We start from the raw sequence: 18,686 nt of genomic DNA on the forward strand, positions 1-18,686 counted from the left end.
AGTTGAAGATAAGAATGATATAGAATGTTATATGTGTAGAAGAAAGAGATTAGTGTAGAATTTATGCAGAAATTCCGAATCAAGTGATTCAGAAGTTAGATTTCGATTCTGTTCAAAAGCAATATGATGTACACACATTGTTTACAAAATAATAACAAATTCAGTAGCGTTTAGACATTATTCCAGTTTAGTTTACATTTTGGTAGTGGACCGACCCAGTCTCTATTATGAAGATTCAGCGAGAAGATTGAGTAGAGGATTCGCCCCTGAGCCTGACAAACTCTAACGAAACCCAAGGAAAGGATTGACAACCCGTTCACTTGCACGCCGTCGAAGAATTCAATGCTCCATGTTCTCTGTAAACTTGTATCAATTTATATTTCATCTAATAAAGTCCGTTCTATTCGATAGATCTTTATACAGCACTTATGGTAACCAATCCACTAAAGTGACTGCTGGTGTTTTCATTAAAACGTATTTAATCGAAAATCTTTACAAGGAAACTTTGTTGAACACTTAAGCAAATTATTATTTCGGTAGAGTTTTAATTTGATTAAGGGCAATTATCCCGGATAAGGGTTTTGTCGCGTTCAAAGCCAATTAATTAGAGGTTCCGTCATTTATTTCATCTTTATAATTCGTACAAAGTTTAAAGTTGTTTTCTTTGCTTAATGCAAACGAATATACTTGTTTACTTTTCTAAAGTACTAAAACGTTCCTGTTTTGCAAATTCATTTTTAATCAGATACTTTCTAACATCTTCACATTCTAATCTAATTCTCATTCTAGCAATTTCAAAACCAAAACCGATTAAACGATTTTTTCCATATTATAAACCTTAAAGTAATTTTAACCGATTGTAAATAAGTTTTGTTAAAAAACATTCCCTGTGGGATCGATATCTTTTATTACTACAAGCGTATACCGTGCACTTGCGGAAATCGCTCAACAAGTTTTTGGCGCCGTTGCCGGGGATTGCCAAAATTTTTGACAAAATTTTAAATTTTTCGTGTTTTATTACGAATCTAGGTTTATTCATACTTATTCAAACTTTTACATTTTATTTATTTTCAATTACTAACATATTTATTTTTCAAATTCTGTTTTATAGGTAGTTTCGGTTCGTGCGAAATTTCAAGTTCATGCGCAGTTCTCGAAGTTCGGGCATGTCACCAGATCCTATTGACCCAGAAATTGAAAGAACTCTTAAAAAGAACAAGAAAGAAAAGAAAAAGAAACACCAAACCCCAATAAAAACTAAAATTACCGAGCCAGAAGTTATGGCCACACTTATGGATTACGCTAGGCCAGGAGTGGCCGGTGTAACAAACATTATAGTTAGACCCCAAATTAATGCACATCATTTTGAAATTAAGCATGCGTTGCTTAATATGTTGCAAAATAATGTAACGTTTTACGGGTTACCTAACGAAAATCCTAATACCCATTTGACAAATTTCTTAGAAATTTGTGACACTTTTAAAATTACTGATGTAACTGCAGAAGCAATCAAACTTCGCCTTTTTCCTTTTACTTTGAAGGATCGAGCCAAAGAGTGGTTAACTTTTATGCCAGCCGCATCAATTGAGACTTGGGAGCAATTAGCCCAAGCATTTTGATCAAAATTTTTTCCTTTAGCAAAAACCGCAAGAGTCATTAAAGAGTTAACATCTTTTTCTCAAAATGATAATGAAACTCTTTATGAGGCTTGGGAACGTTTTAAAGAACTTCAACGTTTATGCCCACACCACCAATTGCCCGCTGAACTTTTAATGCAAACATTTTATAATGGACTAAATCCTACAACTAGAGGTTCATTGGACGCTATGTTTGGAGGGTTATTCATGAAGAAAACATCTGCCCAAGCAAGAGAAGTTTTAGAGGAAATGGCAATCAACAACAGTATGTGGCCCGCGGAACGTGGACACATACCAGTAGCGAAACCATCATCCTCAACTACATCATCAGTTAAAGGTATAGTGAATCTTGATCCAGTAGTGATAACTTGCTGGATCCGATTTGATGATCTCCGCCGTAGTTACCTGCAAAACAGAACCGGAGACAAGATCTCCGGGAAAACTCTCCGACGATCAAGTCAGTTTTTGTAGGAGGGTTGGTAAATTGACAATAGTATTGTGGGAAAAATGTGAATGTACCTTTCCCCCTTTGGCCTTAGGGCTTTTTATAAGTGTTCTTAAGTAACCGCCGAGGGCGGTTACCCCTTCCAGGCCATGTTCCGAGGGCGGTTACTCCTTTTTAGGTCATGCCCCCTCTCGTGGCTTTCGTGGCAACAAACGTGGTATCGTTTGTCCTGAGTGGGAGTTTTAGTGCTCCATTTAGGAATTCGGGGCGGTTACTCACTTCACCCGCTTCCTCTATTCGTGTCCCATCCCATCTTAGATCATGGATCTAAGTATGGGCTGGGCCCGTGTAATGAATTCGGTCCGGTTTGGCTTCGCGGGTCATCATATGCCTCCCCCTTAGTTTGGCAAGAGCCCTTTAGGGTCTTTTTTATAGGAGACTCTTCGTTTTTATCTGGATTTTCAAAATTCAAAAATTGTGACTTTCCCTTTCCCGTCGTTTCTTTTCCGGCATCCACCTTTTGCGTCGTTTCTCTTCCGGCATCAACCTTTTTGCGTCCGTTCTTCTCTGTGTCGTCTTTCATATGTAAGTGTTCCTTTCCAGAATTTGTACCTCGCTCGATTCTTTACTTCTGTTCATTTTCCTTCATCAATATGTCGAACCCTGACCTCGACTTCGCACCATTCGACGAAAATTACGTCCGTGAGGTCTCCCATGAGGTCGAGGAGATGGTTGATGAAGCTTCAACCAGCTCTCCTGGGTCTGATTCTCATCCCGCCGACTTCCTCCACCTGGCGAATACAACCGATGAGGGCCTAGGTTTTGACCCTAAAAAGTTGATTTCGCCACCTGTCCCAACCCCCCGTTTATTACCGAAGAAGGACAGGTCGGGGAGTCTAGTTTGTCAAGAGACAATTGACGATTTGCGGGAGCAGTATCCTTGGCTCCAAGGCCTCGAAACCCTTATTCCCGGGGAGGATGAAGGACCGGGCGACTACCCATAGGGGTATTTCACCATTTTCGTCGCCCAGATCATCTGCGGCTTCATGTATCCGCTGGCGGATGAGATTGCCTCCGTCCTTGGCGGTTATGGAATCGCACCCGGTCAGTTGCATCCCAATGGATGGGCCGATTTAACTCTGGACAAATTTCTGGCGGATTGTCTGGAGGTTCCCTTCTCGCTCAAAATTTTCTCCAAGCTTCATCATTTCAAAAGTTCGGCGGGGTATTTTACTTTCATCCGTCAGAGCGGTTACTATGGTTTTGACGAGAAGCTGAACAAAATCCGCGAGTGGGACCGGTCTTATTTCTTCATCAAGTTTCACGAAGGGAATCCGAACTTCCTTCGCCGTTGGGGCCGACCAAATGTAAAGAGTTTGAATTTCGGTTACCCCAGCGAGGAAGAATCCGCTGTGATCAAGTTTTTGAAGGGTACTCCTCCCTTTGTATGGACATATGATCAGGCTTTCCACATGCTAAGGAGCCGAGTGGCGATTGCCTATCGCGAGGGGGATCACGTTGTCTATATCCCTTATCGCGTTTTTGTACAAGGTACTTTTTATTTCCAAGTTGATGATTTCTTTTAACCCTTTGCAGGGGTGATCCTTTATCTCAACTCGCTGCAGATCGGGAGGCTAAAGCCCTAGCGAGAAGGAAGAGGCGAATGGAGGGAAACACTTCAGTCGCAGGGGCGAATTCTCCTGGAGGGGCGATTACTTCTATCGAGGCGGCTTCTCCCGCAAGGGCCTCCGTTTCACAAGGTCCAGCTTCTGCTTCCGAGGACCTTCCCTTAACTAGGAAGCGGAAGAATACTGCGGATACAGAGTCTTCTCGTCCCAGAAAGAAAAACGCTTCTGTGTCCCTCACTGTTGGCGGTACACCTGTATCCGCCTAGTCCAAAGGAAAAAGCAGTACACCAATCCACGAGGTATATTGATCTATTCCCCTTTTTTATGTTGTTAATTTTTCCTTATGAGTTATCTGCTGTTCTCCTGATCTTTCTCCTTATGCAGCCAATTCCCGATATCAGCGGGTGGTAGACTAGGACCTTTGGCATGGCTGTGAGCTTCTCGTGTAGGGACATTGTTTCTTCCATATGCAATGTCCTTGGGCGACTCCCCTCTGCTTCCCGCGTGCGAGAGCAAGTGCCGCTTCCTACTGCTATGGAGGGGATTGAGAAGCGGGCCATAGAGGTATATTGTTACTTGTGATATTCTCTTTCAAGGATCTTGCATTTGTAGTAACCGCACATTTCTATCCGCTCTTATTATCTGCGAATCATCTTTTATGCAGATTATTAACTTCGCGGAGGGTGCTCTCCTAAGGGACGCTGAACGCGCTAAAGAGTTGGAGAACCTTGGTACTGAATTGGCGACTCAGAAGTCGCTTTATGATGATGTCCAAGGGAAGGTAAAGGCTCTTGAAGGCACTTGTCAGAAGGTTATGAGCGAGAAGGAGGAAGTTCTCAGATCCCTCCAGGCTAAGTCCGACGAGCTGCAAAAGGTCCTTGATGATCTAAATTCATCCAAGGAGGCTCTGGAGATGCAAAAGAAGAAAGCTGAGGAGATTCTAGCCGAAGATGGTGCTCGCATCTATTGGTATGGGGAGCGAATTCATGCTGCTTATGAGCATGGGCATCCAGATCGAGTACTTAGACGCCCCAAGGTTCCCATCCCCGAAAAGGATCTAACTGAGAAGTGGGACAAGCTGGAAGCCGAGGATGCTGATATGGATGAGGTACTCTTCTTAGATTGGCAGAGTTTTTAGAACCCTCCAATTAGCTGCGAGATCCCTACTCAGAACGCGGAAAAAGAGGCACCACAAGACCTTTCTCAGCCTGAGCAAGAGGTACCGCCCTCTGAAGCGGTTACTGATTCGAGGGTTGAGGATTCGCTTGAAGCAGATCCGCCCACTGGAGGAGATGAGGGAGCCGCTGAAGGCGAGGAGGGCCATAGGGGTGAAGGAGAGGAAGCTGTAGCATAGTTTGATTTATATCTGGACTGTTGTATGTAACAAACTGCCCGTATATATATATTTTCTTTTGCTTGCCGCTTTACCTATACGTGCGATTGTTGCTTTATTCTTTATTGCCCTTTGTTTTCATACGTGACCCTTGCCCTTTTGCCGACTCCATATTTGTATTTCCTCGTAGTTTAGTTTCATTTCCGCTAGGGTGGCCAGACCCTTTTTGCAATTTTTTGAGTACTCGTTAATTCGCTTAATTTTATGCCTTATCTTATAATTTTTCTTTCGAAAATAATATAATCATAAGGTTAATCATAAGGTTTTGCGAGTGATGCGTAATCATGCATCCCCCTTTCTTTAAGAGGCAACACTTTTATGTGTTTTTAAGTTCAACCATAAGGTTTTTGCGAGTGATGCGTAATCATGCATCCGCCTTTCTTAATAGGCAACACATTTATGTGTTTTTAAGTTTAACCATAAGGTTTTTGCGCGATTTACCCGCCTTTTGTTTGTAGATAACACACTGAAGTGGTTGTCCTAAAAAGGATCCGCACTCAAACGCCGTATGCAACAATTGAATATCTTTATTGATAAAAGAAAAGACTTTTTGTTACATTGATATATGAAATGTGCGGGATCAAAGCCTCATTAAAACCTTTTATCAGAAAACCCAGTGGGAAAAAACTCATAAAAGGAAAAAGAGTACTCGTCATTTCCCTGAACTACCCGGCCCGTTTATATAGGCGCAGATTTTCTAGATTCCAGGTACGCGGGAGCTTTTTTCCGCTCATTTCTTCTATTTCAAAAGTTGATGGTCCCAGCTTCTTGGATACTCTGTATGGTCCGATCCAGTTGACGCCTAATTTGCCTTTGCCATCTCTGGATTGTATTTTGTCCGCTTTTTTCAAGACCAAGTCGTTCTCGTTGATTATCACTTTTCGCACCCTTCTGTCATGATATTCTTGATTCTATTGCGGTACACTGCCATTCGCATGTAAGCTTTTTCTCTTCGTTCTTCAACAGAATCTAATGCATCTCTAATGTTGATAGGATTTTGTGTGTCGCAATAATAAATTATTCGATCTGTAGGCGACTTGATTTCAACAGGTAGGACTGCTTCGGCTCCATAAACCAGCGAGAAAGGTGTTTCGCCAGTTGCTGCTTTTACAGAAGTTCTGTATGCCCATAACATATGGGGTATCTCATCCGCCCAACCTGTTTTTTTATCACCTAGCCGCTTCTTGATACCTTGAATCATGGCCCTGTTGGTAACCTCTGTCATACCATTCGATTGGGGATGGTTTACGGAAGAAAAATGATTCTTGATCCCCATGCTTTCTGTCACGTCCGTGTCTAAATTTCTAAAATTTATATTTTGATATTAATATATATTATAATTATTGGGTGTGTGAAGTGAATTTGGAGCTATGGGAAAAGTTTGGAGCTAATTCGATGGTTTTAGGTGTAAATTCAAAGTTCAGGATAATTTTTAAAAGATTATAGAAAGATGGAGGATCAAACGTGATATTCACCAAATTTGGATATATATTCCAAATTGTTCCAGACGAATCGTCATCGCCATCTCCCTTTTTCTTTCCTTTTTCTTTTCTATTTCTTTTTAAATTCGTCAATTTTCTCTGAACCGTTTCTCCACCGTTTCTTTGATTTACGGAGATTCGACTGTCCGAATCACTCGAAATTGGAACTATAGCATCCTTATGTATAGATCTAAGTCCTAACCAAAGAGTTTTTGAGTTTCGGCAATGTTTGGAGGGAAATGTCTTAGACAGAGTTTAGAGACGAATTGAACGGGTTTGTGGTCTTTAATTAGTAGCCAAGGTGATAAAGTACATGATATAGAGAAGGTTACCGACCGATTAGATGAGGTTTGGAAGTTGGCTGCTTATTGTTAGAATTATGGTTAGAACTTTTGTATTTCAATTGTAATATAATGATATTTGGATAAATTGGAGACTCCTAAGTATTGATTATGATCTTTCTATTCACGCCCTTATGTATAGATCTAAGTCCTAACCAAAGAGTTTTTGAGTTTTGGCAATGTTTGGAGGGAAATGTCTTAGACAGAGTTTAGAGGCGACTTGAACGGGTTTGTGGTCTTTAATTAGTAGCCAAGGTGATAAAGTACATGATATAGAGAAGGTTACCGACCGATTAGATGAGGTTTGGAAGTTGGCTGCTTATTGTTAGAATTATGGTTAGAACTTTTGTATTTCAATTGTAATATAATGATATTTGGATAAATTGGAGACTCCTAAGTATTGATTATGATCTTTCTATTCACGTCCGATGCCGATTGAGGTCATTTAGGGTCGGGTGTGACACTTTCGCAGTATGCTTTGAACTTGACACAGTTGAACTGGGTGCCGTTGTCAGTTATAAGCTTTTGCGGGATTCCAAATCGCATGATAATGTTCTCTCGTAAGAACTCGATCATTCGTTCAGGTGTTTGAGCGGTTACTGCCTCCGCTTCTACCCATTTGCTGAAGTGGTCGACTACGACTACCAAGTACTTCCTTTTCTTTGTCGTTTCTGGGAATGGACCCACTATATCGATTCCCCATGTTGCGAATGGCCATGCCGTCATTATAGAGATTTGTTCGGCTCCGGGAACGTGCTTTTCATTCGCATGGATTTGACAGCTGTGACATTCCGCTACCATCTTCTGGGAATCCTCCATCGCCTTTGGCCAATAGTATCCCATTAACTTGACCTTTCTTGCCAACGCCGCGGATGCTTCATGTGCGCCGCACATTCCTTCATGGAGTTCTCGCAGTACGTAGTCTCCTTCATTGCGGCTAACATATTTCAACCATGGACATGTATATGATTTTCGATACAAAGTTCCATCTCGAATTGAGTATCTCGCTGATTGTCCAATTAGCTTTCTGGCTAGGCTTTTGTCATCTGGCAAATCTCCCTGCTCCAGATATTGGCGGATAGGTATCCGCCAATCTTCATCATCTTCCAGGTCTTCAATGACCATAATCTGATCGACTTCAAATGCTGGTGCGGATCTTATCTCCAAATTGCATGCTTTTTGATTCCATTGTTCTCTACTCGCCGCTGCTTTTGCCAGTTCATCAGCCTTTGTGTTTTGGCCTCTTGGAACATGCACCATTTCCCAGACGACTCCCTTGTGTGTTAACTCCTGCGTCAATCTGCCGACTATCTGATGGTATTTGACCAGATCTTCTTGTTTCACCAGATAGTTTTTTATGATCTGATTTATCATGAGTTTAGAATCGCTGTAGATCACCACTCTTTCTGGCGTAAGTTCATTAAGCAGCTTCAATCCGCATATCATTGCTTCATACTCTGCGGCATTATTGGTAGTTTTGAAAGTTAACTTTGCCGCATAGTATAGGCGAATAACCTCCGGGCCTTTGATGACGAATCCCAGTCCAGCCCCATCTGTGGATAATGCCCCATCTGTGAACATGCTCCACTCTTCTTTTTATGCCTTTGGACGTTCATCTTCATCCCACGTGAATTCATTCACGAAATCGGCAATTACTTGACCCTTTAGTGCTGGTCTTCCTTCGTAGCGAATATCGAATTCCCCCAGGCGAATTGACCATTCCATTAATCGGTCGGATGCGTCAGGTTTCTGCAGTACCTTCCGCATTGGAATTCCGGTTCGCACAATGATAGTATGCGCCTGAAAGTATGGTTTTAGCCTAGCCGCCGTGGTTATCACCGCGAGAGCCATTTTGTCCAACTTCGAATACCGAAGTTCTGCATCCTTCAAGACCTTGCTCACATAGTACACTGGATATTGTTGGCCCTCTTCTTCTCGCACCATTACAGTGCATATTGCCATACTGGTGACGGATACATAAAGAAATAAATCTTCTCCGTCCTCCGGCCTGCTCATTAAGGGCGGATAGCATAGAAGTCGCTTTATACCCTCAAATGCCTCTTGACAATCCGGTGTCCATTCAAAGGACTTAGATTTTTTGATGGCATTGTAGAAAGGTAGACATCTTCTAGCCGAGCATGATATGAATCGCCCTAATGCCACCAACCACCCATTTAGTCTTTGCACTTCTCTTACGTTCCTCGGAGTTTTCATCTCCATTACTGCTTTAACCTTCTCAGGATTCGCCTCAACTCCCTTGCCACTAACAATGAAACCCAGGAATTTTCCTGCCCTTGCTCCGAACGTGCATTTTTCTGGGTTCAACTTGAGGCCATATTTGATTAGAACTTCCAGGATTTCTTTGATATCCTGCGGGTGGTCTCGCATCTTCTTGCTTTTGATGATCATGTCATCTACGTAGATTGAGAAGTTCTCGCCTGACTTGTCTGAAAATATCTTGTTCATCATCCTCTGGTATGTTGCTCCTGCGTTTTTCAATCCGAAGGGCATCACCTTGAAGCAATAAGTCGCCTGATGAGTTATGAATGATGTTTTGATTTCATCCGCCTTCTCCATGGGTATCTGGTGGTAACTGGATTTCACGTCGGTGAACGATAAAGCTTCAAATCCTGCAGTTCCATCTACCAATATATCAATGTTAGGTAGCGGATACATATCCTTCGGACAAGCTTTATTCAGATCTTTAAAGTCGACACACATTCTGTACGTTCCATTTGGCTTTTTGACTAGCACCACATTGGCTAGCCACTCCGGATAGGTGACTTCTCGAATTGCATCTGATTTTAGCAAATCCGCCACAGCTTTTTCAATCGCCTTCTGCCGCTCTGGAGCGTGTCCTCTCTTTTTCTGTCGCACTGGGGTTGCACCTTTGTCCACATTCAAACGATGGGTTGCTATATCTGGACTTATTCCTTTCAGCACTTCATTCGGAGCGGCGAATGCCGACTCGCATTGGATCAACACCTCGGTAATGGCTTTCTTCGTTTCCTCGGGGAGTCCTGCCGCTATTCGTACATTCTTGTCATTTGAGATGGCGAATGGTTCTGTTTCTCCTAATGCTTCTGCCGGCAACTTCTCATCAACTTTATCCTCTTCACCTGGCTTTGGTTCAAGTGACAATGTATAGGCTTGTTGAGATACAAGTTGATCACCTTCAACTATGACTCGCCCTTGGTGTGTTGGCAAATGTAATGTCAAGTGCTTCATTGAGATGAGCGATTCCGTTTCCGATAGGAACGGACGCCCCAGAATTATGTTGTAGGCCAACGGGAGATCAACAATTGCGAATTCTAGATCACCTCGCCATTTTAGATTCTTATCGCCCATTTCTGCTTCCAACACCACTTGTCCACTTGTTTGAGACGATTGACCTCCAAAACCAGTTACATCCATGAATGTATGTTCCACTCGCTCGTCATTAATTCCCAACTTGTTGAATGCAGTCCGAGTAATAACATTACAAGAACTGCCAGTATCAATAAGGACCCGCTTGACGTCCCATCCTTCTACAGCCATCGTAATCACCAAAGCATCCGCATGCGGCTCCGTGATTCGCACGAATGAGTAATTGAGGGCATCCCCCCTATGCGTGTTGCTTTTTTGCTGTTCACGGCGAGCCCTTTTTGTTGGCGGCTCATAGATCCCGCCAGCTATCATGTTTATCACCCCTTTCTTCTGTTTCTTTTCGGGCCTTGCTTCTCCCCCATGCGGGAGCGTTGTTTTCTCATTAATCGTTTCTTTTCTTATGAATTGGCCTAGTTTGCCCCTCTCAATCAGCTTTTCTATTTCCTTCTTCAGTTCATAGCAATCGTTCGTGTCATGGCCGTTCAATCTGTGGACCCTGCAATATTTGTTAGGATATCGCCCCAAACTAGTTCGGCCTTTCGCCTCGGGGAACCGCACATCCTTCTTCAGGGGGTTCTTTTCGATCCAAAGTAACACCTCCTGGCGAGTCGTATTCAATGGTGTTTGATATCCTCCCCCTTGAAAGGAGCGATCGCCTCTGCGAACAAAATTACCCTTGGACTGTGTCTGGCGTCGATTGTCCGAAGTGGATCTAGCAGCATCTCTCTCTCTCCGGGTTTGAGCTCTATGTTCTCTGTTGACATCGTCCACTTCCATGAATTCCTTTGCTATCTTCATGAGTTCGGCCACTGTGCGCGGCTTGTTGCGGATGATTTCCTCCCGCATGCTCCAATCCGTGGTTCCATCCGCCATGATGTTGCGGATGCTCACGATATCCGGGTTCTGCAACCGCACCAGAATATCGTTGAATGCGACAACAAATTCCCTTAGGGAATTATAGTTCCTCTGTTTGATCTCCTTCAGCTGCCTATCCGTCACATCTGCCGCTTTACAGCCCACGAACTTGGCACAGAAATCACGACTGTATTGATTCCAGTTGTGAATAGATTCAGCAGGTAAAGACCGAAACCAATCAGATGCCGCTCCGCCCAAAGTGGTCGAGAATAATCTGCAAATTATACTTTCACTCGCTCCCGCAACATCCATTAATTCTCTGTAGTTCCTGACATGAGCCTCAGGATCAGAATTAGGATCCCCATAGTATTTAGGTATCGTCGGGGCCTTTATCCTGTGATCTGGTATAAATTCTCGCAACGACGGAGCAAAAGGCGAATCACTCTGCACCTCTGCTCTCGCCCTAGGCGTGTACCCCATTCGCTCCATCATGTTCCGTAGTTGATCTTCCAACTCGAGATTGGGTATTCGCCGAACCTCTTCCATCCGCTGCTGGTGAACTCTAGGTGGCATCCACCCGCCAATTGATGTTGAGATTTGTTCTCGCCGTGGTTCTAGCCGTCGTCCGGTTATAGGATCAAAGTTCCAGGTGTGCTCCTGCCCAAACGTATTCGCCCCAGACGCCATTAATTCTGAATGCCCGTTAACCAAGGGTTCCGTGTGTTGTAGTGGAAGGATTCCTGGTATTCCCGATGTCGGTTGGGATGTTTGCCAGGTCGGATGGATCGTCATACTAGGATCGTGGTACGAGTAGTTGCTTGGATGGCTGCGTGGGTTCATGCGACTACTCTGACCTATCTGGGTTAGCTCTCGAGATGGCTGCGGAAGCGCAGATATGGCGGCAGTAGTCGATGGTTGTGTGGAGACAACAACAGGTTGTTGAGGAGCAGCCGCCACGGCGGTATTATGATCGGCCATTGCGGTTAACAAACTAATCATTCGATCCCCCGCCGCTTGGCTCATATTTGAAGCCAAGACTTGTCCTGCCATTTGTACGAAATCGCTATTGGACATCTCCATTTCATTTTGCACTTGAACCTCCAATAAGGGACTCAATTGCCCCGAAGGGCCTGACGAGCTAGGCACCACAAGCTGCGTACTTGCAGGTTGCGAATTCGCAATCCGTGGACACCTTGAGTTCATACTAGTGGATCTGGTTGTAACGCCGGTCGTTCGTGATGGTTCTGACATGTTCTTTGTGTACCTTTAACCAAATGTTGGTAAAAAAGGTCCACGTTCACTGCACCAATGATAACTTGCTGGATCAGATTTGATGATCTCCACCGTAGTTACCTGCAAAACAGAACCGGAGACAGGATCTCCGGGAAAACTCTCCGACGATCAAGTCAGTTTTTGTAGGAGGGTTGGTAAATTGACAATAGTATTGTGGGAAAAATGTGAATGTACCTTTCCCCCTTTGGCCTTAGGGCTTTTTATAAGTGTTCTTAAGTAACCGCCGAGGGCGGTTACCCCTTCCAGGCCATGTTCCGAGGGCGGTTACTCCTTTTTAGGTCATGCCCCCTCTCGTGGCTTTCGTGGCAACAAACGTGGTATCGTTTGTCCTGAGTGGGAGTTTTAGTGCTCCATTTAGGAATTCGGGGCGGTTACTCACTTCACTCGCTTTCTCTATTCGGGTCCCATCCCATCTTAGACCATGGATCTAAGTATGGGCTGGGCCCGTGTAATGAATTCGGCCCGATTTGGCTTCGCGGGTCATCAAGTAGCGATGTTGCAAGCCCAATTTTTTGCCTTGTCGCACAAAATTGATAGATTTATGGCACCGTGTGATCCTAATGGTCAACCAATCCAAACAGATGTGGATTACGAAGGTATGAGTGAAATTGAACAGGTAAATTTTGTCCAAGGACAAAACCAAACTAATAACCCTTATTCCAATACATATAATCCTGGATGGAGAAATCATCCTAACTTTAACTGGAGAGACAATAATAATGCTAATGCTAATCAAAATCGTACTACTAATTATCAAAATCAATCAAGAGATTCGATTAGCACTTTATCTTCTAAAATCGACAAATTCATTGATGCGATGAGCGGAAAAATAAGTAATCACGACGATGGTTTTAAACGGATCGAGAATAAATTCGATCAGCTTATTAAAAACCAATCATCTAGCATCCATAATTTGGAGATTCAAATTGGACAACTCGCTAAATCAATTCCATCCCGCAAAGAGGGAAGTCTTCCAAGCCATACGGAAGAAAATCTGAAAGAGCATGTTAAGGCTATCACTCTTCGTTCAGGGAAAAATTACTTAGGCCCGGAAATGCCCGGAAATTCGACTTTACCTGGAACTGATTTACCAAAGCCCAAAGAAGATACATTAAAACAAAAAGATGCACAAATTGACTCTAGTAAAAAAACTTTTGTACCCAAACCACCTTTTCCACACAAAGTCCGCAACAAGGACTATGATAAACAACTTTTAACATTTTTAGACAAACTTAAGAATTTGCATATTAATTTAACGTTTATGGATGCAATTACGCAAATTCCCAATTATGGTAAATTCCTCAAAGATTTAATTTCAAAGAAAATCAGTTGGGAAGGAATTTCATCCATTTCACTAACTGAAGATTGCAGTTCGATTGTGTCAAGCAATTTGCCCACAAAACTCAAGGATCCCGGATGTTTTACCATTCCGTGTAAATTAGGAGATATAGAATTCCCAAGTTGTCTTTGTGATTTAGGAGCAAGCATTAACTTGATGCCATTATCTATTTTTAATAAGTTAGGCTTAGAAGAAGACATCAAACGTACCAATATGGTTTTGCAATTAGCGGATCAAACCACTAAAAGACCATACGGTATAATTGAGGATGTTTTAGTTAAAGTTGACAAATTTATTTTTCCTACCGATTTCGTTATTTTAGATTTTGCTTATGATGTCAATTGTCCGCTAATCTTTGGTAGACCGTTCATGAACACGGGACGTGCTCTAGTTGATGTGTCGGAAGGGAAAGTAGTTTTACGAATAGGAGATGATAAGATTGAGTTTGATATGAACCAAGCGATGAAATATCCGATGGAAGATTTCGCTTGTATGAAACTTGATTTAATTGAAGAATGTGTAAATGACATTGTTCAAAAAGAAGAAATGATAGATCCTATAATGAGTGAGGAACTAGAAGATAAGGACCCAGAACCTTTGATTCGTGAAGATGGACCGGTTCCGCCTTCGATCGTAGTTCCACCTAAATTAGAACTTAAGGAATTACCAAGTCATTTGAGGTACGCTTTCTTAGGCGAAGGCGACTCTCTACCTATAATTATCTCTAACAAGTTGACACAAGTTCAAGAAGAAAAATTGAAAGAAGTTGTTAGAAATAGGATAGGAAGCATGGGTTGGCAAATTTCTGACTTAAAAGGTATTAATCCAAGTATTGTAATGCATAGAATTCACTTAGAAGAAGATAAGCCACCTAAAGTGGATAGGCAAAGACGCCTAAATCCGAACATGAAAGAAGTAGTAAAAAATGAGATTACTAAACTTCTTGACAATGGAATCATTTATCCTATTTCGGATAGTGAATGGGTTAGTCCTATCCATTGTGTACCTAAAAAGGGAGGCATAACAGTGGTAAGGAATGAAGAAGGTGAATTAATACCTACGCGAACCACCACTGGTTGGAGGGTTTGTATAGATTATAGAAATCTAAATAAAGCAACTAGGAAAGATCATTTTCCTCTTCCTTTCATTGATCAAATGATCGAAAGGATAGCTGATCATGCTTTCTACTGTTTTCTTGATGGTTACTCCGGATTCTTTCAAATATACATTTACCCGGATGACCAAGATAAAACAACCTTCACATGTCCTTACGGAACATTTGCATATAGAAGAATGCCCTTTGGTCTATGTAACGCACCTGCAACATTTCAACGTTGTATGACTGCGATTTTTAATGATTTCATTGAAGATATCATGGAAGTTTTTATGGACGATTTTTCAGTTTATGGAGATTCTTTTGATTCGTGCCTAGAAAATTTGGATAAAGTTTTGTCTAGGTGTGAAGAAACAAATTTGGTATTAAATTGGGAAAAATGTCATTTCATGGTTGACGAAGGAATTGTTTTAGGTCACAAATCTCTGAAAAAGGATTAGAAGTAGATAGAGCAAAAACCTCAGTAATAGAGAAATTACCCCCTCCAACTTCTGTTAAGGGAGTAAGATCATTCTTAGGACATGTTGGTTTTTACAGAAGATTTATTAAAAAAATTTCTGTAATTTCCAAACCACTTACTAATTTACTCATGAAAGATTCAACCTTTGATTTTAACGAAGAATGTGTTAAAGCGTTCGAAACATTGAAAACAACTTTAGTCAGTGCACCTATTATTGCTAAACCCGATTGGGATCTACCATTTGAAATTATGTGTGATGCAAGTGACTTAGCTGTCGGATGTGTTTTAGGTCAAAGGAAAGATAAGAAACTTCATGTCATTTATTATGCAAGTCACACACTTTCCGGTGCACAATTAAACTACACCACAACAGAAAAAGAAATGTTAGCCGTAGTTTTTGCATGTGACAAGTTTAGGTCATATTTATTAGGTTCAAAAGTTATTATTTATACTGATCATGCAGCATTAAGATATTTATTTGCTAAAAAGGATGCAAAACCACGTCTAATTAGATGGGTTTTATTGTTGCAAGAATTTGATATAGAAATAAAAGACAAAAAGGGAGTTGAAAACCTTGTCGCCGATCATCTATCGAGACTTGAAGATGAAAACGGTTTTATAGGTGAAACTACCGGTATACGAGATGATTTCCCTGATGAACACCTCTATCAAATAAAAAGTGCCATGTCACCTTGGTATGCAGATATTGCTAATTATCTTTGCAGCCAATATTGTTCCGGAAGGATTAGATTTCCAGCAAAAGAAGAAATTTTTCTTCGATATTAAACAATATTTTTGGGAAGATCCCTTTTTGTTCAAGACTTGTGGTGACGGGATAATTAGGAGATGCGTTGGCGAAAATGAATACGAATCCATAATGTCGGAATGCCATTCTAGCTCTTATGGAGGACATAATGGGGTTAACAAGACAGCTGCTAGAATATTTGAAAGCGGTTTCTTTTGGCCTACGATGTTTAAGGATGTCCGTTCATTTATTACTCGTTGTGATAAGTGCCAAAGAACAGGAAATCTAGGAAGGAAAGATGAGATGCCCCTCACAACCATATTAGAAGTTGAAGTCTTCGATATGTGGGGAATAGATTTCATGGGACCTTTTCCCCCTTCCAATGGTAAAACTTACATATTAGTCGCCGTTGATTATGTTTCGAAGTGGGTTGAAGCAATTGCAATCCCGACGAACGATTCTAAAGTAGTCGTTAATTTTCTTGACGATATATTTTGTAGATTTGGTTGTCCAAGAGTTATCGTTAGTGATGGCGGTACTCATTTTATAAACAAGAGTTTTGAAACACTTATGAAAAATATATGGAGTACGCCACCGCGTACCAACGCCGTACCATCCTCAGTCAAATGGTCAGGCGGAGATATTAAACAGAGAACTCAAATGGATTCTCGAGAAAACAGTTTCATCTTCTAGAAAAGATTGGTCTTCTAAACTCAATAATGCGCTATGGGCATACCGTACTGCATTTAAAACGCCAATAGAAATGACTCCGTACCGTTTAGTGTATGGTAAGGCATGTCATTTGCCAGTCGAATTAGAACATAAAGCCTATTGGGCTATTAGAGAACTAAATTTTGATTTACGACAAGCAGGTAAGAAACGTTTGCTCCATTTGAATGAGTTAGATGAGTTACGTCATCTATCTTACGAAAATGCAAAGATTTATAAAGAAAAAGTGAAAAAATGGCATGATTCCAAAATTAAAGTCAAACACTTTAATGTTGGGGATAAAGTATTGTTATTTAATTCACGACTTCGTTTATTTCCAGAAAAACTTAAGTTCAGATGGTTAGGACCATATTTAGCCGTCAAAACATTCGATTACGGTTCTTTAGAACTGGAAGGTCCTACCGGAGTTCGATTCAAAGTTAATGGTAATCGATGTAAAATCTATTACGAAAATATTTCCCAACTAGGAATTGAATTCGTAACAAGATTATCTGACGTATGAATTACTCAGTTTATTTTACACAGTTTATTTTATTTTATTGTTTTTATGATTTTGTTTATTTTATTTTATTTTATTATTTTATTATTATTTTTTTCAAAATGCCATTTTTATAATTAGATGACTTTATGTTATGATTTAAATGCATAAAATATTTATATTTCATGATTTTAGATTTAATTTTTAGGAAATTAAGATGAATTTGAAGTTTCAGGCAATTCTCTGCCGTGAATTTAGAATTCCCTGCCGAGAATCCCTTTATTTAAGAATGTCACAAACAGGTTCGGATTTCTCTGTTCATACCGAGAATTTTTAAATTCTCTACCGTGAATCAGAAGGTAGCTTTGATGCCTGATTTCCGTAAGGAAATCAGCGTGTCGCGACCGCGGCTTTGCCATTCGCGGTCGCGACATGCGTGTTTTCTGCATTATCAGGTCTGAAACACTCTCACCCTTTCGACGAACCTCTTGGCAATTGAAACATTAAGTTTTTTCATTCCCGAAAGGTGCAATTTATACCTTTTCATAATTAAAACGGTACCTCTTTTCATCTTAAACTCTTATAAATTAATCTTAGAGGATTCAGGTTCTGTTACAATTCTTTTCATCTTTGTTAGAACTCTGATTTTCTTCGCAAACACCGTCCTTTGCTAAAGTAACACTAACTTTGCACCATGCCTACCAAATACAAATCACCTAGGCACAATGCTGCCTCAATCAACAAACGCCCAGACTTATCCAAGCGATATGGGGCGCTTTTTCCTATCTTCAATCACGATGAAGGTAGGCGTTATTGGAATCACCGTTACAAATTCTTCACCGGAATGTTGTATATGGATGAATTTCTTAATAGCCAATTAGGCATTTCTGATGACATGAGCCGCTATATGGAGCGCCTAGGGTGGACAAAATTCGCCCAAATGCGATTTCCAATAATAGGCGACTGGATACTCGAATTCTTCTGTACCGTGCGTTTTACTAATAAACGACGAGTACGTCTCAATTTTTGTCGAGAAGGCGAAATCTTCACTTTCGGCTATCCTGAGTTGCATGCTTGGTTTGGTTTTCCCCCGAGGGATACAATCAAACGTCATCCTGGACGAGACATGACATCCTCGGATATTTGGAGAATGCTCACTGGATTCTGGCGATTCAATTCAAAACTCGCCTATAATCACTCTTTTCGCTCCAACTCCATGCTGTATCTACAAAAATTTCTGTGTCACAGTTTATTCGGGCGCACATTCAGTAGTGTGGTCCGTGACACAGATTTGTATGTTCTTGGAGATATATTCCAGGGCAATGCAGTGGATTCTTCCAAAATTCTGATGGAAGGTCTTGTGCCGCTTCTCGATCCAAAGA

The 18,686-nt window shown here is 41.4% G+C and overlaps 1 non-coding gene across 1 annotated transcript; it reads right to left on the reverse strand.

Annotated features, from left to right (window-relative positions):
- Nucleotides 1-1,649: 1,649 nt before the first annotated feature.
- Nucleotides 1,650-1,756, reverse strand: LOC136205001 (small nucleolar RNA R71). The gene has a single exon (XR_010675809.1). It is a non-coding gene; the product is annotated as a small nucleolar RNA R71 (small nucleolar RNA).
- Between the last annotated feature and the right edge of the window lie 16,930 nt (nucleotides 1,757-18,686).

The sequence above is a fragment of the Euphorbia lathyris genome, chromosome 8 (assembly GCF_963576675.1).
Source record: "Euphorbia lathyris chromosome 8, ddEupLath1.1, whole genome shotgun sequence".
In the NCBI taxonomy this organism is placed as follows: Eukaryota; Viridiplantae; Streptophyta; class Magnoliopsida; order Malpighiales; family Euphorbiaceae; genus Euphorbia; species Euphorbia lathyris.